At 35.3% G+C, this 27,097-nt stretch overlaps 1 long non-coding RNA gene across 1 annotated transcript in view; it reads left to right on the top strand.

Annotated features, from left to right (window-relative positions):
* Positions 1–27,097, top strand: part of LOC141374763 (uncharacterized) — a 119,970-nt gene that overhangs the window by 64,712 nt on the left and 28,161 nt on the right. The gene's annotated exons all lie outside the window — the stretch shown is intronic.

The raw sequence follows: 27,097 nt of genomic DNA, 5'->3' as shown, positions 1-27,097 counted from the left end.
TAAACAAATAAATCTTTTAAAAAATAAATAAAATGACTCAGCATTGAGTAAAGTGGGCTTTTGAATACCTCTGTACACTTCCACATATCTTTGGGTATGTTCTTAACACAATTTGAAAAGCATATTCTCCAGATGGTCTAAATTTTATCTGTGAAACATTCAGATTACCAAAGAGCTGCCAATGCAGAATGACTATTTTTGGTACTTCCAAAATTACATTGGTTGAATCATTCATTCATACTAAATAACCATGGGAACATCATTGATATATATTGTACTGCATTCCACTACAAACATGATGCCTTCTTTTATAGAGATGAAGGGAAATTTTTCTCAGGCCTCATCATTCCTGATCTCATTTTTAATACTGTGGTTTTGACAGTTGAAAATAGAGCTACCATATGATCCAGCAATTGCACTACTGGGTATTTACCCCAAAGATACAAATGTAGGGATCCAAAGGGGTATGTGCACCCCAATGTTTATAGCAGCAATGTCCACAATAGCCAAACTGTGGAAAGAGCCAAGATGTCCATCGACAGATGAATGGATAAAGAAGAGGTGGTATATATACACAATGGAATATTATGCAGCCATCAAAAGGAATGAGATCTTGCCATTTGCAACGACATGGATGGAACTGGAGGGTGTTATGCTGAGTGAAATAAGTCAATCGGAGAAAGACATGTATCATATGACCTCACCGATATGAGGAATTCTTAATCTCAGGAAACAAACGGAAGGTTGCTGGAGTGGTGGGGGGTGGGAGGGATTGGGTGGCTGGGTGATAGACATTGGGGAGGGTATGTGCTATGGTGAGCGCTGTGAATTGTACAAGACTGATGAATCACAGATCTGTACTTCTGAAACAAATAATGCAATATATGTTAAGAAAAAAAAAGAAGAAGAAGATAGCAGGAGGGGAAGAATGAAGGGGAGTAAGTCGGAGGGGGAGACGAACCATTAGAGACGATGGACTCTGAAAAACAAACTGAGGGTTCTAGAGGGGAGGGGAGTGGTGGGATGGGTTAGCCTGGTGATGGGTATTAAAGAGGGCACATTCTGCGTGGAGCACTGTGTGTTATACACAAACAATGAATCATGGAACACTACATCAAAAACTAATGATGTAATGTATGGTGATTAACATAACAATAAAAAATTATTAAAAAAATACTGTGATTTTGATATTAATTTCCTCTCTGCCTTTGTCAAAAGCCACATTTTTGGCCCATTTCTAGAAACTAGTTAGGGCTTTATGGTATAGATATACTGGAGATTCTATTTTCCTCCCTCTCTCTCTTTTTTTTTTTTGATTGAGAACTTGATTATTTTTTATTTTATTATGTTATGTTAATCACCATACATTACATCATTAGTTTTTTATGTAGTGTTCCATGATTCATTGTTTGTGTATAACACCCAGTGCTCCATGCAGTATGTGCCCTCTTTAATACCCATCACCAGGCTAACCCATCCCACCACCCCCCTCCCCTCTAGAACCCTCATTTTTTTTCTCAGAGTCCATAGTCTCCAATGGTTCATCTCCCCCTCCGATTTCGCCCCCTTCATTTTTCCCTTCCTGCTATCTTCTTCTTTTTTTTATTTTTTAACATGTAATGTATTATTTGTTTCAGGGGTACAGGTCTGTGATTCAACAGTCTTGCACAATTCACAGCGCTCACCATAGCGCATACCCTCCCCTATGTCTATCAGCCAGCCACACAATCCCTCCCACCCCCCACCACTCCAGCAACCCTCACTTTGTTTCCTGAGATTAAGAATTCCTCATATCAGTGAGGTCATATGATACATGTCTTTCTCTGATTGACTTATTTTGCTCAGCATAATACCCTCCAGTTCCATCCACATCGTTGCAAGTGGCAAGATTTCATTCTTTTTGATGGCTGCATAATATTCCATTGTATATATACACCACATCTTCTTTATCCACTCATCTGTCAATGGACATCTTGGCTCTTTCCATATTTTGGCTATTGTGGACATTGCTGCTATAAACATCGGAGTGCACGTACCCCTTTGAATCTGTACATTTGTATCTTTGGGGTAAATACCCAGTAATGCAACAGCTGTGTCATGGGGTAGCTCTGTTTTCAACTTTTTGAGGAACCTCCATACTGTTTTCCAGAGTGGCTGCACCAGCTTGCATTCCCACCAACAGTGTAGGAGGGTTCCCCTTTCTCTGCATCCTCGCCAACATCTGTCATTTCCTGACTTGTTAATTTTAGCCATTCTGACTGGTGTGAGGTGATATCTCATTGAGGTTTTGATTTGGATTTCCCCGATGCCGAGTGACGTTGAGCACTTTTTCATGTGTCTGTTAGCCATTTGGATGTCTTCTTTGCAGAAATGTCTGTTCATGTCTTCTGCCCATTTCTTGATTGTATTATTTGTTCTTTGGGTGTTGAGTTTGATAAGTTCTTTATAGATTTGGGATACTAGCCCTGTATCTGGTATGTCATTTGCGAATATCTTCTCCCATTCTGTCAGATGTCTTTTGGTTTTGTTGACTGTTTCTTTTGCTGTGCAAAAGCTTTTTATCTTGATGAAGTCCCAAGAGTTCATTTTTACCCTTACTTCCCTTGCCTTGGCGATGTTTCTAGGAAGAAGTTGCTGCAGCTGAGGTCGAAGAGGTTACTGCTTGTGTTCTTTGGGATTTTGATGGACTCCTGTCTCACACTGAGGTCTTTCAGCCATTTTGAGTCTATTTTTGTGTGTGGTGTAAGGAAATGGTCCAGTTTCATTCTTCTGCATGTGGCTGTCCAATTTTCCCAACACCATTTGTTGAAGAGACTGTTTTTCTTTCCATTGGACATTCTTTCCTGCTTTGTTGAAGATTAGTTGACCATACAGTTGAGGGTGCATTTCTGGGCTCTCTATTCTGTTCTGTTTTTTGCCAGTACCATACTGTCTTGATGATGACAGCTTTGTAGTAAAGCTTGAAGTCCGGAATTGTGATGCCACCAGCTTTGCTTTTCTTTTTCAACATTCCTCTGGCTACTCGGGGTCTTTTCTGGTTCCATACAAATTTTAGGATTATTTGTTCCATTTCTTTGAAAAAAGTGGATGGTATTTTGATGGGGATTGCACTGAATGTGTAGATTGCTCTAGGTAGCATTGACATCTTCACAATATTTGTTCTTCCAATCCATGAGTATGGAACGGTTTTCCATTTCTTTCCTTTTTTTTTTTTAATTTAAACACATTTTATATTTTAGAGAAATCTTAGGGTCTTAACAAATAGATACAGAAATTTCCTGTGTGCTCTCCCCTCCCACATACATACAACCTCCCCCACTATCAAAGTCTCCCTCTGGAATGCTACATTTGCTGTAATCAGTGAACCTGCATGGACACACCATCCTCAGCAAAAGTCTGTAGTTTACATTCGGACTCACCCTTGCTGTTGTATATTCTGTTTCAGCAAATATCTAATGATATGTATCTACCAGTAAGGTGTCATATGGAGTAGCTTCATCACACTAAAAATCCTATGTGCTCTGCATATTACTTTTCTACAATAGAAATTCCTTATTTTATTTCTGTTGTATCATACATACCATATTTAAAGTCACATTTAAATGAGGCAAGATATAGAGAGAAGAAATAATTTCAGTTTGCTCTAACATTTATAATAGTTATCTAATCTTTATAATAATATTCTAATTTCCTTTTCTATAATGTAAACTCTTTGGTGCCAATATCCATGCTGTTTTTACTTTGACATCCAGCCTGTGCCTTTCATGAAGCCGTGATACAGTCAGTGCTCAACAGATATTTTCAAAATGTATGTAATTGGCCACTAACCACAGGATAGAGGAATAGTGTGATTTCCTGTTCTGTGGCCTTCACAGTGCCATATACCCACAATAAATTCTCTGTAAAAGTCATTAAATTAAATCTGGAAACATACCAGTAATATATTTATTCATTGTATTCATACTTCTTTTGACTAAAATGTTAAGTATATCAATATTTAAAAGATCTTGTGTATATATACGACAATCATGTCTTCCAATTCATGTCTAAATTGAATTATATTAACTCCTGTAACTCCTAAGCTACACAGAAAACAACTATAAACATACTTTGTATTAATTTTTATAGTAAGAGGATTTTCTGATTTTATTAGAGGTTGAAAATCAAAGTTGGGGGAGCCTGGGTGGCTAAGTCGGTTAAGCGTCTGCCTTCAACTCAGGTCATGATCTCAGGGTCCTGGGACTGAGTCCAGCATTGGCCTCCTTGCTCAGCGGAGAATCTCCCTCTCCCTCTCCCTCTCCCTCTCCCTGTGTGCTCTCTCTCTCTCTCTTTCTCATAAATAAATAAATCTTGGGGGGAGAAATAAAGAAAATCAAGGTTAGGCTGACAAAAAAGCATCTATCTAAAAGCTTTGATAGCTTACATAATCACCACTTATCTGAAAGATTGTCAAGGATTCATTACTATATTCAAAAGGTTTTAAAAGTAGAGGTGATTATGATGTATTTTGTGATTCTAAAAAAAAAAAACCTTTGAACATTCAAAACAGATTTTTTTCTCTTCCCTAGAAGCAAAGGGTTATTAATTTCCCTTCTGAATTTTACTTCCTTTTTTTTAATGGATAAAGGCAAAACATGCTAACTATAAATTATCAGCCTCCTGACATGCTCTTATCCTATTTATGAATTTTGAAATCTCATTAATTTAAGATCTGATAGCAAAAACTGAAGCAAATTTACATGGCATATGCCAGAATCAATATTAAATTTATGTTCTTTAAAAAGCTCTCTGACTTTTACTTTTTAAAAAAGTTAAATTAATAAACTTGTTAATGGAAAATATTTCTGTGGAAGATAGTAAGAGAATATCATTGAGTAGAGCTTATTCTAATCCTTCTTTAAGTTGTCATTATTTTGAATAACAATGTGAAGGGGAAATTCAAGAGCAAATACATTTTTACATAGCTATACCTCTATACTTACTTGTCACTTGTAACTAACATGTAAATAATAATAGCCAGTCTTTTATAGAAAAGAAAATTAATGAATATGGTGCTGTACAATACATACATTCACTGAACCTTTTGAATGTCCCTTCCTAAGGGAGGCCTACACTGAGCCCATGTCTAAGTTAGGTGCCCCTACTGTGTGTTTCTGTAGTCACCTATACTGTTCTTTCTCATAGCAATTATCATTTCTGTAGTTATCACCTTATTTGCACAATAACTGTTCATTAATATCTGCTGTCGTCACTAGATTATCAATTCCAAGAGAGGCAAAGTTTGCTTTTTCTCCCCCCCTGCTGAATCCCCAGCACCTGGGAGGAGGTATGCAGTAAATGTTTGTAAAATTATCATTAATAAGTAACTGATCCAAATGATGCATCTGCATATAACTGGGGGATTCAGGCGTAGCACTTGGACATATCTTTCTCCTTTTCAATAAAGACCTAATCCATATATGTTTGCACAGTATTAGAAATTTAATGAATTAGAGCAGATTATGGTTGAAACTTTGAAAAATCGTCCTCTTTCCTCCCTCTCATTGGCAATCAATCCATTATAGATGTGCAGATCGGGAGGCAAGGGACTTCTCTGTTCTTTCCCTCCTTTCTCAGATTTCAAAGACCCATCAACAAGTGCAGGATGGTAATTTACTTTATATCAACTATAAAAAATTTCATACTCTTTGTTCATGTAATATATATTTTTTAAGATTTATTTATTTTAGAGAGAGAGTGAGTGGGGTGGAGGGGCCAAGGGAGAAAGAGGGAATCCTCAAGCAGACTCCTCCTGGAATGCAGAGCCTCAGGACCCTGACCTGAGCTGAAATCAAGAGTTGGACACTCAACCGAATGAGCCACCCAGGTGCCCCTCATGTATTCTATTTTTAAAGGACTACAGTCAAGTACTATTATTGAAAAGAAGGTTTTCATTCATATGTATGCCAAGTAAATGATAATTTTTGACAGACTTGGAAGATTCTTTATGATAATTAATGAGCCTGAGATATATAACCTTATAAATCACTTTTCACCATTGGCTAATTTTATTTTCTAACTTCAACTGTTTAAAGAGAAAACAATTTTATAAAACACTGTATTTTTATTTTAAAATTAGAAGTTATTAAATTCTAATTTAATGCTTGTATTAATGATTGCCTATTTATTAAAAAAAAGTCAGAAGACACTGAAAAGCGTAAATAACTAAGAATTAGTCTCAAAGTATATGATAAAATAGCTAAATTGAATAGATAAGAAATTTCAACCTGAGTTTCCTACATGTTCCCCCATTTTACAATGAAACCAAATATATATATATATACATATATATATATATACCAAAGTTGCCGTATTGTAAAGTATGATCAATTTAAATATGTCTTTAATCCAAAATAACAAGACTAAAGCAGCAATGCAATACACTAATCTCTTTCTTGAAAATTCACAATGCACATAGGTATATTAAATCTACTAAAGAAAAAAATAAACTGCAAAACTTTTTGAAAAGTGTTTTCTCAGCATCTACTAGTTTTAGTGATGTTAATAAAATCATTTCTGTGTCAATCATTAATATTCTGTTATTTCGTGAAATATGCTTTGGGAGATACTCCTCTAAGTACCTATTTTTAATCAATTGGTCAGCTCAAGTTTATTGAGCATAATATGTGCAAGAATAAGAAAATTAGGACCTCCGTCCTCCTAGACTTTTCTTTTTAGGTGAGACAGAAAATAAATAATCAAGTAAAATAATTAGGTATGATATTACTGCTTTGACGAAATTTGAGAGGGCAATATGGCAAAAATAATGAAGTCTGATTTCTGATAGGAAAGTTGGGAAAGATCATTCTGAGGAGGGGATAATAAAGCTGAAATCTGAAATAGAGAAGGATCCAGCTCTGGGAATAGCCAAGAAAGATCAGGACAGACACAGAGAATCAAAAGTGTAAAGCTCTTTAGATAAGAACAGTATTACATTTGAGGAACTGGAAATTCTGGGTGTCTGTAGTATATATTTTAAATGTCATCAGAGTACCAGATACCATTGAAGAGATAGTTCATGCAGAGCCTTATAGATCCATAGTGAGTGATTTGTCCTTAATTCTGTGGGAATGCATTAATGGGTTTTAACCTTCATAATAATATAATCTGGCTTACATTCATAAAGAGTGTTCTGGCTGCTTGCTGTCAGGAGAATGGAAGGGAGAAGTACAAGAATAGAAAAAGGGAAATGACTTTCAGGGTTATTGAAACTGTCAACTGAGAGACAAAAATGGTTCAAACAACAGTGATGGCAATGGAGAGGGACATGAGTGAACAAACAGAAATGTAGTTTAGAGGTAAAGCTGGCAGATTTGCTAATGGATTTCTTGAGGAGACTGATGGAATAAAGAGAGTTTAGTAGGACTACTTAAGTTTCTGGGTTTGAGTTATTGGACAGATAGTGATGTCATTTCCTGTGTTAGTGAAAATTAGAAGAGGAATAGGTTCAGTGACCAAAAGTCACTAATTTTTTTGTGTTAGGTTTAAGATGCCTTTTAGACATTCAAGTGGAAATGTCAAGTAGGTAAGAATATGGAAAAAGTGTTGACTGGAGGTTTACATTTCTAAGTCATTAGAGTATAACTTATATGACACAAGTGATCTATGACACATACAGTATCAGGAAAAATTGTGAAAGATTTTAAAAATGACTTGATCAAGAAGATTACTGCGTAATCAGTGGAAAACTATGTCTTGTTTACAGCGCGTTCTTCTTGGTTATTTGATTTTGGAGGAATTGTGCCTTTCATTGTCTTTGAGCTATTTTGCAATTATAGACATTGTAGGTAACTGATGAATGAAAATGATTCTTATCTGGAGATATGCAAATAAATTTTATCTGGTAGAGGGACAATTGAATCTCCTGTTCCCAAAGCCAGTTTTGCATGTATTTGTAAATTTTTGTCCACTTCTAGTTACTCCCATCAAAGAAACCTTTTATCTTCTTCATGATTCATATTTCCTCTTTGAAATAAACTTGCTTATTGAATGGTTTAATTATATATTCCTTACCTTGTCTAACTAGAAAATGAGGTCCAGAAGGGCAGAATTGTTACCCATCTTTAGGTTACACTGCATCCCAAGCAACTAGCAGATGTCTACTATTGGAAAAAAAGAAGTTAATAAAATTTCTCTATATAAGCAAATAATGACATTTTTAAAAAGATTTTATTGATTTATTTATTTGAAAGAGAGAAAGAGAGAGAGAGCACAAGGAGGGGGAGCTGCAGAGGGATAGGGAGAAGCTGTGGGGCTCAATCTCAAGACCTTGAGAACATGACCTGAGCCGAAAGTAGACGCTTAACCCACTGAGCTACCCAGGCGCCCCACAAATAATGACATTTTTGAAAACTTTTGGAGAACAATCTGCAAAGAAAGAGAAGAGGACATAGTGTAATAGTTATGCACATAGACCCTGGCTCTGCCCCTAATAATAGATGTGATTTTCTGCATGATATTTAATATACTTTAGTTTTCTCATTTGTAAAATGATAATAATAACCATGCCCACCTCTTAAGATTGTTACAAGAATTAAATGTTACAAATTGTTAAATGCCTAAAAAAGTACCTTTTATCTAGTAAGCACGGCATGTGTTTGTTGGACAAATAATGGCAAAGTAGATGACTCAAATGGTATTTTAAAGCTTTTAATTCTTCCCTACTCAATGACAGATCCTTTTAATCAAGGAGTATACAACTGGGTCAAATCATTTAGTCAATTCTTTTTGAATGTTCAATTTATTTCTTATTTTATTTATTTATTTATTTATTTACTTACTTACTTACTTACTTACTTACTTATTATTATGTTAATCACCATACATTACATCATTAGTTTTTGATGTAGTGTTCCATGATTCATTGTTTGCATATAACACCCATCACCAGGCTAACCCATCCCCCCACCCCCTCCTCTCTAGAACCTTCAGTTTGTTTCTCAGAGTCCATAGTCTCTCATGGTTCATCTCCCCCTCCGATTTCCCCCCCTTCATTCTTCCCCTCCTGCTATCGTAATCTCAGGAAACAAACTGAGGGTTGCTGGAGTAGTGGGGGGTGGGAGGGATGGGGTGGCTGGGTGATAGACATTGGGGAGGGTATGTGCTATGGTGAGCACTGTGAATTGTATAAGACTGTTGAATCACAGACCTGTACCTCTGAAACAAATAATACATTGTATGTTAAAAAAAAAAAGAAGAAGATATCTCTTATATTCATACAGCTTTCATTGTCAAGGCTATTTTGAGTGATGTTTGGCATTGGGGGTGTGGGGATGCATCCTTCACTTTGCAATTATTTAGGATCTAAATTATTCATAATGTTTAATGCTCGACCAGAATTTTGAGGCAGCTGACACCTAGATTTAGCTTTTTGTAGATGGAGTGATTGAACTGATTGGTTTATAAGTGGGAGAAGGATTCTTTTGGGGATTTTATTGTGCCTTGTCATTCTCTGACTCCTTTCTCCGCACGTGGCGTTTTCCTAAGGAATTGTGCACTGGAATAATTTAGATTTTGCAGTGTTGTGAACACGTTTGTTTGAATTCTTTGTCATGACATTTCAAATCTTGGGAAGCTGTGTTCAAAAACATATCCAACATTTGAGAAGATGTGAACATCTTTAAATAAATTGATGACTTCTTCCAATTTTTCCCATAGTTCTGTTATCACTTCTAGGTAAAAACAAAAACAAAAACAAAAACAAAACAAGTTAGCCTAGGGCAGGCTCGGGGCAAAAAAAAAGTTAAGTTCAAAACCTCAGCCTGCCTTTAAAAACTCTTCATATTGTGTCCCTTCTGTACCTTTTTAGCCTCACGTCTGACTATATTCCCTACAACCTAGATTTTTAGTCTGGTTGATTACAAGCTATCTTCCACAGCCCTGATTCCTTTTCTTACCTCTGCTCTTTGCTGAACTGTTCCCTCTTCCTAGAATGTTCTTTGCCACCATATAACTCAATAAAAATATTTTTTGAAGCCCATTCAAATTTCAAATGCTCCAAGATGCCTCCCCAGATATACCAAGGACATTTTATGCTATTCTTTCTCTTCTAGAAACTCCATCAGAACGTTTATTATGGTCTACCTTGAACCACAATTTCTACATTTGTTTCTCTGTGGTTATCTATTTCATTGAAAGCTTCCAAGGCTCATTTTAATTTTTAGTCCTTATGGACTACAGTGTCCTGTAGAATGTGTTGCCAGGGGGAGTTTCAAGTGCATGTGTGCTGCTGAAAGGGGTCATTCTACACTGGCCATGGAATCTATAGTTGAAGCTGAGTTCAGATCTTGTTTATACTCCTTTTGTGGGCAAACAAATTCTCTAGTGTTCATTTTCTTCATCTGTAAAAAGATAATAAAACCAATTTCTTTAGAGAACTGTGGTGGAGATCCAGTAGGATATTACTGTGAAGATAGTATGGAAACCATAGGGAGCAATATAAGCACTGATTTCTGTGACCTACTTTCTTCTTTCTTTTCAGGCATTTTCTCTCTTTCCTGTGCCTTCTGGACAGCATTTCATTTACTAAACTTTTTTTTTCCCCTTCATATACCCCACTGAACAACTTTGCCTCTGTATTTCTTAATTTGTTAATGCATGTCTTCATTTCTAATTTATATATCTTATTTAACATCTAGAAATTCAATACTACTCATACTTGCTTCTTTTAATCAATATGTATCACCAATGTAATGATCAGGGTAGTGTGATGGTTACACATGATAGTGATCAGAATAGTGGAGAGATGCTCAAAAGGCAGCAGGTGTATGCTGGTAATAGCTATAGAAAGTTGAATTTTTATAGTCTCAATCATGAAGATACAGGCTGTAATTTTAAGAAGAGAAGATAATTTTTTTAAGAAGAGAAGACTATTAAGTATGCATAAATATTGATGCAATTAGAATACCTAAATATTGGTGCATTGTTCATTTTACTATTTTAGCACTGCTCTGGAAAGAAATAGGAGATGCAGAAAAATAAAAGAAAATGTAAAATGTAGACTAGCCTATTAGGCTGCTTATTATATAATTTAGTAAAAAATTATTTGGGCCATAATGAGGAGAATGGAGATAGATCGCTAAAAAGGATAATAATTAAGAGTAGATTATAATTCTCTAGATTAGGCTCGTTTCCTTTTGAGTTCTCTTTCCACTGACACCAAAAGCATCTGGTTTGTTGAATACCACTGAGTACTTGTGGTGCCTCACAGATTATAGCTCTTTATAGTTCTCACTACTCCATTTTTTTTTTTTTTTTGTGGAAACCTGAAACCTCATTTTGCCCTGGTCTGAACTGTTTTCTGGAGAAGTTGTCTTGATCCTCAGTTGTTAGAAATAAACTGCCAGGCTTTTGTTCAATACTGCCTCCACGCCCCACTTCCTTCTTGTCCTGGGTGCTAGTCCTCTTTGCTCTGGCTGAGGTTACTCAAAAAACATTCTGCTTAACACCTCAATGCTATAATGTTTTCATACACAATGTTGTATTATCCAAACATCGCCCTGTAACCATTGCCCAAATCTTAATTGTGCATATGCAAATATCCAGGAGGAATTTTTGTGTTCATAATTCTGTAGAATCTTTGATTCGGTTGGTTTCATCTTCTCTGGAAGAAATGCATTGGGATTTAGAATCTGCATTTTTAGCAGATTTTGCAAATTAAATAAAGTCTCCTTTTTAAATTTACCCAACTCTACTTCCATAGCCATATCCTGGCCCTTATGTGGGTTATGAATATTCAGTATATTGTCTGAATGTACAGGCTACTAGCAAAGTGAAATTAAGATTACCTTGCTGAAGCAGTAAGACAGCAATAAAGGAGCCCCAGGAGTTTACTTTAGTGCTAACAAAGTGCTGTTAAAGCAGTGGTCTCTAGCCCCATTTATATGTTTTTGAAAAGTAACACTCACTGAACCATGTAAGAACTTGCTATATTGAAGATTTGCAGCAAATTTTGGTACCAAACTTTATTTCCGAACATATTTTCTCCCCACTGACCCCAAGATATCACTGACAGGAAGGGGAATAAATAGCTTTTCATTTTTTCCTTTTAGAATTGTTAATAAGTGGATCAAAAATCAGATATTGAGGCAATTACCAAGTGTTTGGTGCTCTAGGGTATATGTCCTTAGAAACTGATTGAATTCAAGAAGTAAACTGATAGAAGCAAAATCTAATTAAGTTTATGAAATCTGTGCTATTGGGCAGAGCAGAGAGAACTCAAACTATCACTTAGCATCAAGTGATCATGCTGCTTCAAAGGTGTTGCAGAGGGTAAAGAGAATGAATCAAGACATAAAATACTTCTAGAGAAGAAATAATCTCTATCAAATGAGAAAAAAAAGAGGTGTAATGTCAGGCAATATTAAACAATCCTGGTGCATATTGTCTGAGAGCATGTTATCTTGAATTTCTATCTATTATTCAGAATACTGCTTCCACAATACACAAGGCATCAGCTAGGATTATGAGAAATTTCCAAAGGGATGGATTCTTTGGCAAAACCCTTCAATGCTCTTGGACTTTTCTCTTTTAAATCTTACAGAGATGAAGGGATATCTTATACACACTACAGAATTAATCCGGAGAAGAAAACTGTTGGGAAAGCGAGTCTTGCACCTGCTGTCTATCCATCCCCACTCCACCACGTAGGAGTGGTTGCTGAGGATGACACATTTCTTTACCTAGAGAGAAAGAGCCTACACAGCCTGTGCCAAGCTTATCACATAGTCTTTGCTTAAGGCGTGTGGGTCATATGGTACCTGGCCAGCCCCACTTTGGGGAGGGAATGAGGTCTCTCTACTGAGGCACAAGAGGGGTACATGGAAACCTCAGGGAGAAAACCTATGGCCACCACAGAAGCACACCAACTATTGAAGCTGATCTTATTCTGTCTCTTCTCTATTTAAGTGAAGCGTTATTCCATCCAGTGCTTGACTGTGTTGTATTCTCCTTGGCAACTCTGATACCAAGGCACAGTGGGCAGAAGTGTTTGGAGTTCTGTTCCTGGAGTTATGTTGAGATTTCCTATCCTCCACGTAGCAAACCCCTGAGATTGGTAACCTGTGCGTGGTAATCCACTCTCACAAAAATCACCATAATTTCTCAAGAACATATGTTTTATGGAGGGGAAGAAAAAATCGGACTCTGTTTACCTATTTTCAAAAATGATGTATGCTATTGAGATAAAACGAACATGTCCCCTGAAAATGAAAGAATGAAAAAAGAAAAAGGGAGCTTTTTTCTTTTAATAAAATCTCATACTAATTTTTTTATTACCCCAAATTTTGTTCTTATCCTTATGTCTAAGGATGGATTTGAAAGACCATAAAATGAAACATGAAAATGTTTTCTTGTTCTGTAGCGATGAGTAACTGATAAAATATCTTCTCTGAGACAGGCATTTACCCAACTAAAGTTTATTGCTTTATTTGCCAGCAAATTGTGTATCGTGCACTCATTCTGGCCTAATGTTTCTTTATGCAAAGAAATCATTGTGTAACTGTATACCTTTTTTTTAACACTGGTTTTTATAGAGCTAAATTTACCATCTACTAGAATATTTAATGACAAATATTTAGTGTTTATTCTTTTTGATTTTCTATGACATTTGGAATATAAACTGTTCCTTTTTATCCCAACTTCAATAATTCAGTCCCTTATCATCTTCTGTCTGAAATATTCTCCTCAATAAATTTTGAAAACATTATATCATAATTATCAACAGTTTAAGCTCTGAAATTAGGTTTTGTTTTTGATTCTGTCACTTGCTACAGAGGTTACGAACTTTTATTAAGAACCTCCTTTACTCATATATAAAATTAGAGGATTTTTGCTTCTCCACTCTCTTTCATTGGATTTCCTGGTAGTTAGATTTCATGTTCCATGTTGGTTTCATTAACTATAACGTATGTGTTTCACATTTGTAATTTTATTTCCATTATATCCTATAAAATATTGTAGAAATCACTAGGTAATTTGAAATTTAAAATACTGTAATAATAAAAAATGTGGGTAATTTGTGCTTATGATAAATAAAAAATATAACAAAATTAATAATGATTTTGTGACAACTTAGCATACTAGTATATTTACATCAAATAAAAAATGTAAATAAATAATTTTAAAATTCAAAATACATATAAGCATATCCACACACAAACACAGTCAAGCTTTGAGATCCTGTACTAGTTATTTAAGGTCTCTGTACTTCAGTTTCACTATTTATGAAATGTGTTATTAACAGAACTGCCACATACTTCTCTCTTGTAAGTTGAATGAATGAATGCAAGTAGAATGCTCAAAAGAGTAAATGACATATAGTGAGGAAACATTATTTATTATTATTTTGTGAGTCTTTCTGTTTTTGATTCTCAGGGTGGAGTTCAGTATGCCTCTGTGCTAACCTTATCTGCAAGGGAAAAGAGAGCTTTGTTGTGTTATGAAATGTTACCTTATTGAAACAAGCATTCAAGGACAACTTTGTAGAATATGACACCATTTCTCCAAACTTGCTTATTACAACCAGCTTACTCTGAATTATTTATTATTACTATTTTTCTCAAACTAGAGGCATACATCTGTTTTTAGGTTTGATCTTTCAACTATTAAACCAAGAGATTTCTAACTTATTGACGTCAGGTTGGAAGTTCTTGACTTGTCATGTTGCTTACATTTGTATTTTGAACTTAATTTACTTATATAATTTTTAAGAGGTACATGCTTAAAAATTTACGTTTGCAGATATGGAAAAGACATTATGATGATAGTGCTTTAAATCAACACTAGATATCTCTGATGTCCTTTTTAATTGCTAGTAAATGAAATCTGTAATTGAGTTTAAGAAACACTGGCATTGTCTGTAGGCATAGGGAAAGGGAAATGAGGCGTCATCAAGTAGTGGAAGAATGGAGCTTGATTAGAAAGTACCTTTGGAAGTGTCTGTTGTGGGCTTCAAGATTCACCACCCGGATTCCCCCTTAAACACTTGTAGCCTCTGCAGCTACAGCACTCAAATCTCAGCCTCTCCAGGGATTGCCACCTCACCCAAGCTCATGTCCTTTCATGCATGGCCAGCATCCAATGACTGATCCAGATGGAAGTATAACAACCTGGCTTCACCCATGAGACAACTCTGATGGGCCACTGCGGCTCTAGATTCCCTGTGGAGTCCACTGACCCAGTCAAGCCTGCATCTCAACTGCACCCTCTGCCAAATGCTGCTTCCTTTCTCTCCTTCCTATATATATTGATTCCAAAGATTTCCTAGCAAATATCCTGAATCCTGGACTCCATTTATGTCCTGCCTCCGGGAGCACCTGTACTGCCATACCCTCTATTCCAATTTTTTCATTTTATAAATGAGGTTTGTTTCTATCATATATTGGGAATTGGGCTGTGATTGATTTTTGTTTCACTTTCTTCCATTCGGTCTGCTCACCTCTTCGGAGGGCTGCTGATGAGAATCTAAAAAGTCTAACAAAACAGAGGAATCAAGCAACTGCTTAATTTTTAAACTGAATACATCCTTTCTGGAGATACAAGAATAGATTAAAACCACTCCTTAATGAGTATAGAGCCTGAATGTGATGTTCAGAAGCTTGAGGCTTATGAAATAAAAACTGTATGAAAAAGAACAAAACTTGTCACTCTCAAAGTTGCTGAGTTGGGATTGAAGGTACAAGCAGACCACAGAGTCTTGCTTTAGCACAAGTACTTGGGAAGTGTATCAGTTATGAAGTTCTTTCTCTTAAGACCTTTTTGCACATGTATTTATATAAGGAAAAAAAGAGAGAGAAAAATCTGGCAGAAATTTTGCTTCTTACAACTCTCCTACCATTTACCCATGGGGTACTCCACTAACATGTTCTCTTTTAGTCTTTATATTCTGTTTTAATAATTGATCTGTGTTTAGCTGCTTTGAGAGCTGGTACACTCAGGCAGCTCCAGATTGCCAGAGAGGATTGGATGTTGGGCAACCTTATCTATATGTATGGTTGGTTGCTGGGCCTTTTACCTGCTAGGGGAGGATCTGAGGTAAAGCTGCTTCTAACTTTTGTTGTCTTTAAGCCAAAGAAAACATAGATTATGGGAACAGATTTTAAGGCACTTAAAGAGCACTATCAGGAAGTAAGGAAACTTCTGTGTTTTATTCTTAGGTTTCATAGTTTCATTTAAAAAATAATTGGTTGTGGGGCACCTGGGGGGTTCAGATGGTTAAGCATCTGCCTTGGCTCAGGTCATGATCCCAGGGTCCTGGGATCGAGCCCCACATCAGGCTCCCAGCTCAGTGGGGAGCCTGCTTCTCCCTCTCCCTCTGCCTCTCCCCCTGCTGTGCTCTCTCTGTCTGTCTGTCTCTCTCTCTCTCAAATGAATAAATAAAATCTTAAAAAAAAATAATTGGTTGACAAACTTGAAGCATCAGGTGAGTACTTTAAGATTAGAAATATTAGCTGAAAGAGTAACAAAGCCAGTTTTTCCAGCTTTATTTTCAAATTTTTAAGACACCATATAATGATTATCTCACATAAATAACATTGTAGTTACTATTGTTTTCTTGGTAGCAAACTATTCTTTATAAGATCATAATTTCTGAAGAAGAAACGGCTGCAAAATAATTTTTGAGAAATATTACCACATCTCTTTTAGAATTAGATAATCCAATTTTATGGCTATGATGATTAGGTAAGTATCGATCATTTTTCAGCCACGGGGAAATGATGAAAATTTGTCATTAGTTTTGAAGTCATGAAAGAGGAGCTTGTATTCTTGATTAGCAATTACAGCTCTGCCTTATGTTCTTTAAATCAAAGACAATTTCTGTGGGGAATATGAGGACATTTTCAACTTCTCTTTTGACCTTTTACTCTACATGGGGGGAGAAATAAATCAAGAACATGAAGCATGTCTTTAAATATGGTCTTCACTCAAGGACAATAGGATGCTATTGTCATAATTCTGTTAACTTGTGTCTTCCCAGAACCTGAAAAGGAATGAAAGGTAGACACATCCAAAATAGAAAAATAGCCAGAAACTGTTGATGAATATTGTACTTGAAGGATTTTTTGCAGTGCTATTTGCAATAGATAATTTTAGAAATCTTAGGGTATATGTTATATTGGGCTCTCGTATATTTTCATCCTCAGTTAATCAGTTTTGTTCTTAAGTATTTATGGTGGCACACAAATGCCAGATTCTTTTCCCGTCATAGAATGGTTATGTGATGACTTTAGAATGAATAATTGCCACACAGAAATGACAAACTCGTTGGGAAAATAACTTAAGAATATGCCTGAATATGAATTTTGCACGTGGCAAGAGAGGTCTAATTAGTGAACATGTATAGGTAACCAAGTCAGATGGGAAAGATGTGGTACTAGTTACCCATTTGAGACCAACCCTTCTTTTTAATCTTAATGCTCCTAAAAACCTCTGAAGAAGTTCAATGACAAATGTGGGGAACAGAAGTTCTACTTTGGCACACTCTTATTCCCTGGGTAATAACAATTGCAAATACTACATATAACCATTAAATGTAATGTTAGTTTATGTCTGAGACATGGTCTTGAAATTTAATGGGCTGCCAAAAGACAGTTCTCTGCAGAGCAATTTTCCCAACTCCTTAAGTGCATTAACAGTTACTGCCTTGGAAAGAAGACACACCCTTTATGTTGTTTACATGTAGCCACGACTTTTACATCAGGAGTGGCCAGGCACTTATAAGCTTAGCTTCCCATGCATAAGTGAAGCCGTATTTCTTTCAAATTATATCACTAAAAGCCTATTACGGGTTTACAATTAAAACATAGATTTACACCTAAACTTGAACTATTGTATTAAAAATTTGCATCATTGTGGTTATAATTTAAGATATGGTGATTAGAAAGGGAAGGTCTTGTTGAAGTCTGGCGTTAGCTCAGGGGGTTCAGATTTTACACAATTAGGATTTTCCTGAGGACCCCTACCAATATACACAAGAAAGATATATGAGCACAACCATAACGCTGAAGCACACCAACTTTTCTATTCTCTTATATATTACTTTATTTCCCTCATTTAGTGTACTCATTTGCTCTTCAATTCTTGGGAGAAAGGAAATCCCAATTCCCATAAGATACTTGCCACCCTGGGAACAGCTGTTATCAACAGCAGGAGTCTCAAGCCTCTGAGAGTGTGGTAAACCATTGGTTAAAACATAACTTTACATTTTCATATTAGAAAAGCTAAAACATTCACTCACATTTAGACATTTGTTATTTACTCTTTTTGGGGGGTTATTTACTCTTATTATTGCTTGTTCATGTGAATGTATATATGATGTGTTTTCACAATAGTTCATATAGAAGGATAAGTCTTCTGATAAATCCCTACATGTAATTTGAATCTATGGCATTTATACATTCAAAATGGTTTTCCTGTTGACTCTCTGGTCTCTTTGAATAGCAGATGGAACCAAGGTAGCTAGTTGCTTACTGCTGCATGCAGTGGTTTTTCCCTAAGTAACTTCAAAGTTACTTCCTAGAAGGTTGAAGTACATTCATAGTAGTCTTTCTTTTCTCTCTCTCTCTCCTAAGGCCATAGTAGTCTTGGGCACTGAGGTATCTCAGTGTACTGACATGATACACATGGGCTAGAGGCATGCCAATATGTTGAGCTGCTTAACCTTTGGAACAAGCAAGTAGGGCCTTGAGGCCGCTAAAGCCCTTATGGCTTTTTGCTTTGCCTGGTGGGTTCCCCATGGAGATTGGAGAGCAGGTACTTATTAGGGATTGCTCTTGATGTTGATACTTGATGGATGGAGTAGAAAGGAAGCAGGACTGGGGAGATGGAGAATTCCACTAAAGTCCTGAGCTGGCCTTAAAGGGAGATTTAGACTTGGGAGGCCTTTCATATTTGTCCAAAATTGGATATAAGGGACTGGACTTTTATAGACCTCAGATGTTTACGTATTCACGTAAACGGACAATGGCTAGACTATAAGACATAAAAATACGACGCTGGATCACAGTCTGCAGCACTCAGTCAAAGGAGTGAACCCTCTATCTATAGCAACCAGTCCAGGAAGTCAAATAACAACCTCCGTAGCAATGGGCTTCTGCAGCCAGTGACAAGAAGTTGATTCTCGTCAAAAAAAAAAAAAATGGAACACATTGTTAGCATTCATTGTTCAAGTTCTGACATAAATTTTGCATTAGACTGTAGAAAAATGTACCTAATGAAGCTGAAAGGAACCACTCTCATGTTAAATATTTTATCTTTGATATGTTCATTAACTTCCTTTTTCTTCTTGCTGTTTTCTGAGTAGCTTCCTCCCAACATATATTCAGGTTTAATTCTTTGCCCATTATGCACCCACTTTTCTCTTGGATGATTTGAATAGTTAGGTTTGGGTTTGAAAACAAGCACAGTATATAAACATTGTAGAGCCAGGAATAATATATATATGTTTTACTTCACATTTGATCTGATTTTTAAAACCAAGCTTATACTGAATTTCTCCTTTAGGGAAACAATTTATTGGAAGAACATTTATAGTGTGCGGAGATAGTAGTTCAAAAAAATTGTCAGCTGAGTGACTGTCAGCAGGAGGGAAGGTGTGAATCTTTTCACATGAGCCTCTCTTTCCATTTCTTTTTTTTTTTAAGATTTTATTTATTTATTTGAGAGAGAATGAGAGAGAGAACACAAGAGGGGGGAGGGTCAGAGGGAGGAGCAGACTCCCTGCTGAGCAGGGAGCCCGACACGGGACTCGATTCTGGGACTCCAGGATCATGACCTGAGCCGAAGGCAGTCGCTTAACCAACTGAGCCACCCAGGCGCCCCCTCTCTTTCCATTTCTATTGAGCCTGGAAATATGAAGCAAGAATATTGAATACTTGAATATAATTCTAAAAAATAACTGACTTCTTAAGTTTTTTAATAATTCAAAATAAAATTGCCAGAAGGAAAGCTCTGACTTACAAAGTCTGTCACTTTAACCTATTCTTTGTGAAATATTCCCAACTCACAAGTTATCACTTTATATGCATATTCCTTATTAATGCAATGGAAATTATGTGAATATAATACATTCTGGGAACATTATGCATCCTAAAAATTTTATACTCTCACAGTATTCTCTGGATTGTTAATTAGTAATTAAATATTATATTAGAGAAAAGGAATTAATAGCATGGAGTATAATGCAATAATTAAAGTAAGAATTGGAATATCAGACTGTCTGGGTTCAAATCCTTGCCCACCAATTTTAGCTGTGTGACTCTGGGCAAGTTATTCTGTCAGTCTCTGTTTTTCAAGGATAAGTCTTCTGATAAATCCATTTAAAATGGATTTCAAAATTCGTTTTAAAATCCATTAACAAGAATTTCAGAGGTTTTGAGTAATAAGTAAGTTAATATGGCTCAAGCCCTTAGGAAATTGCCTGGCTTAGAATAAGGACCAGGACCACCATTTACACAGCTCCAGGGGCACTATTCACAGTGATTTCTATGTGATTGGTGCCTTCTGGAGCACAGCATAGTATGTGTATGGTGCCTCTTGAAGCTGTGTTTCACGAAAGTGTTGGTAGTATCAGGGAGAGTATAGCTTTTCCATTATTGTGATTAATGCAGGATGACTATATGCCACAGTTCACTCAGGAAAATACTGGGTTTTGCCTGTCATTTATGCATTATTGGTGCCAAGTCCCTATCCCAGAAGTGTTCCCTTTTGGACAATAAATTATATGGTCATTGTATTCATGCCTATTTAGGTGAAACTTACTAGTTTATCTCGAGCTTTGATGAAGGATCTTTTTCATCTATTCAGATCTCAAAGTGTATTACCTCAGATTCTATTGGGTAATGTCTATGGCTTATTCATTAATATAGTTTTCCAAAACAAAGTCATCGATTTAGTTCAGAAGAAATTCAAAGGCTTCCTTTCATTGTTTTTTTTTTTTTTTTTTAGTTTTTCTGATGATTTACAGTCTTATTTTTTCAACTCTCCATAAAATAGTATTTTGGCATGTTTCTTAATGTTATTATTGCCTGTAGTTTATTTATTTGACTGAGATTTTAGCTTTTCAGTGTTAACTAGTCAACTGTGGAACCAGATCTGCTTCTCTTTTCAAGACAAGCCAAGAAGAGTCTATAAGACTTCGGCATTGATTTCCATGTCATAGTCTACATAGAAAAATATATTTGCATTTAAACTTAAGCCAAATGAGAGTGGATTTGGGTGTGTTTATGTGGGGTGTTGAAATAAGCCATCACATTTTCTTTAGATTTTAAAATGATAAAGAAAATAACTTCTTCCATTTTTGAAAATGAGCTTGCTTCTATGGATTTATTTATTATATCAGATTTTATGCTCAAAATGACTAAACACAATTCTTAATTTTTGATAGTTGCCATCTGTGATGAAGATGGTACAAATATTTGGTAACAAATGAAAGAATATTTGTCATTTTTGTTTTTTTATTGGCAGGAACACTTTTCTTGGCACTAACAAAAATTCACATAATTTTCTTTAAGTTGAATTTCAAGGGTGACATTATTTTTCAAGTCAGACAGGGCTTTCTTCTTTAAACCACAAAGTTATATTAACATCTTTTGACAAACAAGTGGATTTTGATTCAAATTGAACTTTTTGATATAAGAACTAGTTAAAATTGTTGATGAAAATGTCCCTTAAGTATTCACTGATGTTGCTCATCTAGTCCAACATTTTGTCTCTTCTATTTTATTTTATTTAACTTTATTTCTTTACATTGATTTAGTTCAGTTCCTCCCTATACTTCCCATGAGGTCCTCTGTAGCCCTTAGTTTATTTTTAACATTATTAAATGAAATTTTTTACATTTTCTTCTCTCGGTACAATGTCATCTCTATTTGCTTGTTTTATCCCAAACCTAGACCATCTTGGAATACTTCACTTCCCATATGTCTCATGGAAGCTCTTTTCTGTTTTCTCTGACTTTATTGAAAATTTTATGATTCCATTTTATCTCGTCTCTCTGCATATCAATTCTATTTCTTATTTTAAAGTTATGTATTGTTGCCCTTGAATTTACAATATACATTTTAAACTAAACTAAGTCCATTTTCAAATAGCACTGTACAGTTCATGTGCAGTGCAGGTACCTTGGAACAGCATTCCCCCTTCCTTTCTCTGGTCCCTTGTGACATTGCTGGCATCCATTTCTCCTATCCATATAGTATAATGACCCAATACATTGTTATTCTTAGTACTTCCTTTAAAAAAAAGAAGTTGTATTTTCAATTAAGAATAAGAAGAAACATGGGCTTCTGGCTGGCTCAGTTGGTAGAACATGCAACTCTTGATCTTGGGGTTGTGGGTTTGAGCCCCATGTTGGGTATAGAGATTACTTAAAAATAAAATCTTTTTAAAAAGAATAAGAAAAAACAATTTTTTGCCTCATTTATTCATTATTCAGTGCTCTTCATGTCTTTATGTAGATTTAAGTTTCTGACCCATATAAAAATTTCTTTTAACATTTCTTTTGGGACAGAACTGGTGGCAATGAATTCCCTGATTTTGTTTTTCTGAGATAGTCTATTTCTCCTTCACTTTTTTAAAATTGTTTTTTATTTTTATTTCAGTACAGTTAACATACAGCATTATATTAGTTTCAGATGTACAATATAGTGATTCAACAATTCTCTCCTTCACTTTTGAAGGACAATTTCACTGAATATAGAATTCTAGATAAGCTTCCCCTCTTCTTTCAATCCCTTATTTATGTCACTACACTCTCTTCTTAACTTCATGATTTCTAAGAACACGTCAAAGATTATTTATTTATTTATTTGAGAGAGAGTGAGGACTCAAGAGATCACAGAGGGAGAAGGAGAAGCAGACTCTCTGCTGAGCAGGGAGCCTGATGTGGGGCTGATCATGACCTGAGCCGAAGGCAGACGCTTAACTGACTGAACCACCCAGGCACCCCTCTGAGAACAAGTCAAATATAAAGTTTATAATTGTATTTGTAGGTACTTTTTACCCTTCCTCTGGCTTTTTGCAACATTTTCATGTTGTCTTTGATTTTCTGGAGTTTGAGGATGATATATCTGGGGAGTGGGAAGGGGAGGAACGTGGCGGGGGCGGGGTGTCTTCCTTGGTTTTCTTTGAGCTTCCTGTCTCTTGAGTTGGTTTCTTATAATTATTTTGGAAAATTCCCAGCTATTAGTACTTCTGATACATATATATATATACACATACACACACACATATAGCTCCATATTCTTTCTTCTCCTCCTTCAATTCTAATTACATGTATGTTCTTCCATGCACAATTTCAGATGCCTTGTTCTAGTTTTATTTTTATTATTGTTCTTTTGCATTTTCATTTGTGAAATGTGTCCTGAACTGTTTTCAAGCTCACTGATTCTTTCCTCAGCAATATGGGTCTGATAAGGAGCTCATCAAAGGCATTCTTCATTTCTGTTACAGTGTTTTTGACTGCTATCTTTTACCTTTGTTTCTTTCTTGGGGTTTCCATATCTCTGCTTACATAACTCGTTATTCTGTTATATTGTCTACATATTGATTGTAATTATTTTAAATTCCCTCTCTACTAATTCCAACATCTGTGTCTTATTTGATACTGGCTCTGATGCTTTTTTGTCTCTTCAGAGTGTTTTTTTCTTGCATTTTCATATGCCTTGTAATTCTTTTTTGAAGTCCAGACAAGGTTGCACTGGATTTTAGTGATTGAGGTATATATAAACCCTTAGTGTGAGGATTTATGTTAATCAGGCTAGGAATCGGGATATGCTTAATATTTGCCATGGCTAAGGTGCCTTAGGCTTCACATTTCTCTAGTGCCCTTGTTATTGGCTCACATGTTTACTTTGGACTTCTCTAAGTACTCCTCAGAGACAGTTTGTGTCGTGTAGTTCTTCTGGATGTAATCCACTGTTATAGAACCTACTTGGTAGGGTGCAGAGTAGGCCTTTGTCAGGGAGAAGGTTCTGGGTATGTATCCTAAATGACTGCTCTTCACCTTTCCCAGCCAGTATCATAAAAGGCTTTCTTGGATCTTTAAGAACTTGGTGTAATTTCTGAGAGTAAAGATCATAAAGTAAGGGGTTCCCACTAATATTATGGCCCCTGGAAGTTTCTCATGATAGTCTGCACTCAGCCTCCATCACTTAGTCAAAATTAGCATTTAAATCGTACCAGTTTATTGCTTCAGGGATTTCTGTTACAAAAATCAGAAATTAGCTGTGATTCTCTATATATGCTTGTGTCTCCAGATATCAGGGTAGTGGTTTGTTCTTTGACCTCAGTTTTCTGATATATCCAAAAGAAGTCATTTATTTTTAATTTGTCCAGTGTTTTTCTTGTTGTAAGCACAGGAGTGACAATTTACAAGTTCTTTACATGTAGGAACTAAAATCAGAATGAAGGCTACATTTTTTCACTTTCTTGAAACAAATAAGCAAATAAAAAAGTCTTCATTAACATTCTTGACCTTTTCTCATACCCCTTTGTAATACTTTTTGTATATGCCTCTTTGTTATTGTCACACAAAGACTTCTCATCACCTACAATCATTGAAGATTTGGTAATTGAATCATAGATTCTTTCCATGCCTCAAATTCTGTTATTGTCAGAGTGATTTTATTATTCAGGTAGTTGGATATTAACTATAAAATAAAGAAGTCTTAGTGATCAATGTCATTATTCAAGCCAATAATCTCTGACCTATTTTCTTTTCTTTTACATATCCAGCTCTATTTGTCACATAGTACAACTCTCTAGTTACTGTGTTGTGACAAATGTTAATACTCATAAAGAGGCCAATTAAGAAAAATCAAAATTGGAAATGAAGTGAGAATGAAAACATCAAATCCATCATCTTTCCCTAATATCTGTACAAGCCCTTCAAAGTAGGGAGTCTTTGAGAGACATTTAATAAACATTGGCCATAGATTCTCTTATGTATTGATGATGGTATTTATTAATCAGTATTTTCTTCAAAAAATTAAAATTTCGATATGAAATCATAATCTAGCTAAGAGGGGTCTGCGAAGTTGGCAAGAAAGGAAATAAATGTTTAAGGACAGAAAACATTATTAAATACCTAAATAATTCAAGTTTGCATCCATTAATGAATAAGGATGAAGGAAACAGAAATAATGTGCCAACAAACATAAATGTACTCATTTTATGTAAGTTCACAATGATTTTATTAACTTCTAACCCTTAGTTAGAAAGTGTTTACTTCTGGGATGGATTCTTATTTATGGATAATATTTATGATTTCACATAATTGATAAAAGATCTCAACCATGAAAACTAGAGATTTTAATTAACAGTGAGCTTGTGAAAATGAAGTTCATGTTTAGTAGGCAAGAGATTAGACATAACATTAAAGATATTAGGGACAATAAATTACATGAAATGGAAAATAAAAGTGTTTTCTTTCAGGAGATATAGTAGGTTATAAAGTCTGCACTTCTGATTTCTGAATAAGATATGGATAAAGGGCATAGAGAGGTCCTATAAATTGGGCTTTACATAATCTGTAGAAATTCAAAGACTTGAATTGATTTTTTTAAAAATGGCATTGATTATCCTTTTCGGGCTACTTCTCTAACAATGTAAGTGAGAGCAGGAAGAAGAATAGAATTTCACTCTGTTTTGTCCAAAGAGAAGACAAGTTACGTGACCCCACACACAGAAATAAAAGAATAAGCAGCACAACATATGAAATGTGCTCAACTTTGCTGATATCCAGAGGATATGAGGAATCACATATTGAAGTTGTATGGAAAACCATGATAATGTTCCATTATACATTCAGCATATTGGCAAATGCTCTCATAGTAGCCTACCAACCAGTCACCATTTGCAAGCTTCAAAGTAGTAATTGATTTAGGCAGGAGGCTTCAGTGCTTTCTAAAACTAATTTGTGAAAGTTTAATGAAGAATAGAAAACTTTTTAATATTCTCAAAGTATCTTCTAAGACATTATTAATTATAGAGTGAAATTTATAGTGGAATTCTATCTTATCTATGTGATCAAAGTCAACATGACCAAAAATGGAAAAAAATTGACTTCAGTGTCCTATAAAAATTCTATAATCATAGTCTAACTTGACTAACATCAGCAAACTAAAACTGAGAAACATTATACAAAACACATGTTCAAGGTAATCCTGTTAACCATTCTAAAATGAAATCTGACTCTCAAAGTATATTGTTTTGGGGAACATCTTTCTCATGTGGAGCATTTATAACATATTGTTAACTATGTGCAAAATAATCCTGTTCTTACGTTTGTGTGTTGTTTTGCCTTCTACTATTGACCCAATAGATAACGCTGTCCACAGTAAATTCCCAGAGTATAAGAGTTCTTTCCCTTTCAAGCTATTATAGATAATCCAGCATTATTTTACTTTCACTGAAATATTGATTTTAAATTTCTGCTAGGCTCCTTCAAATTCTATTTGTTTGTTTATATCATTTGTGTATTCATTTTTACTTTTCATCTTTCAGAAGACTTTAAAAACATCTATAAATGATTTTTCTTCAATTTTACATCTTACAGCTTTACTTTGGAAGTAATAAGAATAATAAAGTAAGCTTTAGTGGGTATTTGTGACTGAAAAAAAGTTCTTATTCTGCATAAAAATTGAAAATAGCCACAGAATTTGTCTCATATTTACATGGTTACATTATTTCCTTGACAATGATTAAATGTTAAATTGAAAGCTTATGTGTGTTTGTACATTGGAGACAATTTGGGTTTCTTTTAAAGTCAGTTTCTTTCATTATGTGAGAATGCTTCTAATGTGCATTTCTGTTTAACATAAAAAGATTTGTATTCTGGGCATCTTGTTCTTACATAAAAGTAAGACAAGTTGAACTTTTAATATTAACTACCTATCCTCTCGTATCTGGGAACATGAGATTTATTTAGAGCGTATAGTTCATGCTCTTTTGCAATTTCATAAGAATATTTAACATTGTATAACCTTTGAGCTAATGTTTTAAATGTTAGAGGAAAAAGCAATGTAGAATACTTAAGTCTATTTTGGAAAATGTTGCCTTT

This window comes from Callorhinus ursinus, unplaced genomic scaffold (assembly GCF_003265705.2).
Source record: "Callorhinus ursinus isolate GAN/ISIS: 27379988/994484 unplaced genomic scaffold, GSC_fseal_2.0 scaffold21, whole genome shotgun sequence".
Classification (NCBI taxonomy): Eukaryota; Metazoa; Chordata; class Mammalia; order Carnivora; family Otariidae; genus Callorhinus; species Callorhinus ursinus.
Note: the sequence above shows the minus strand (reverse complement) of the source record. Positions and strands in the feature narration are given on the sequence as shown.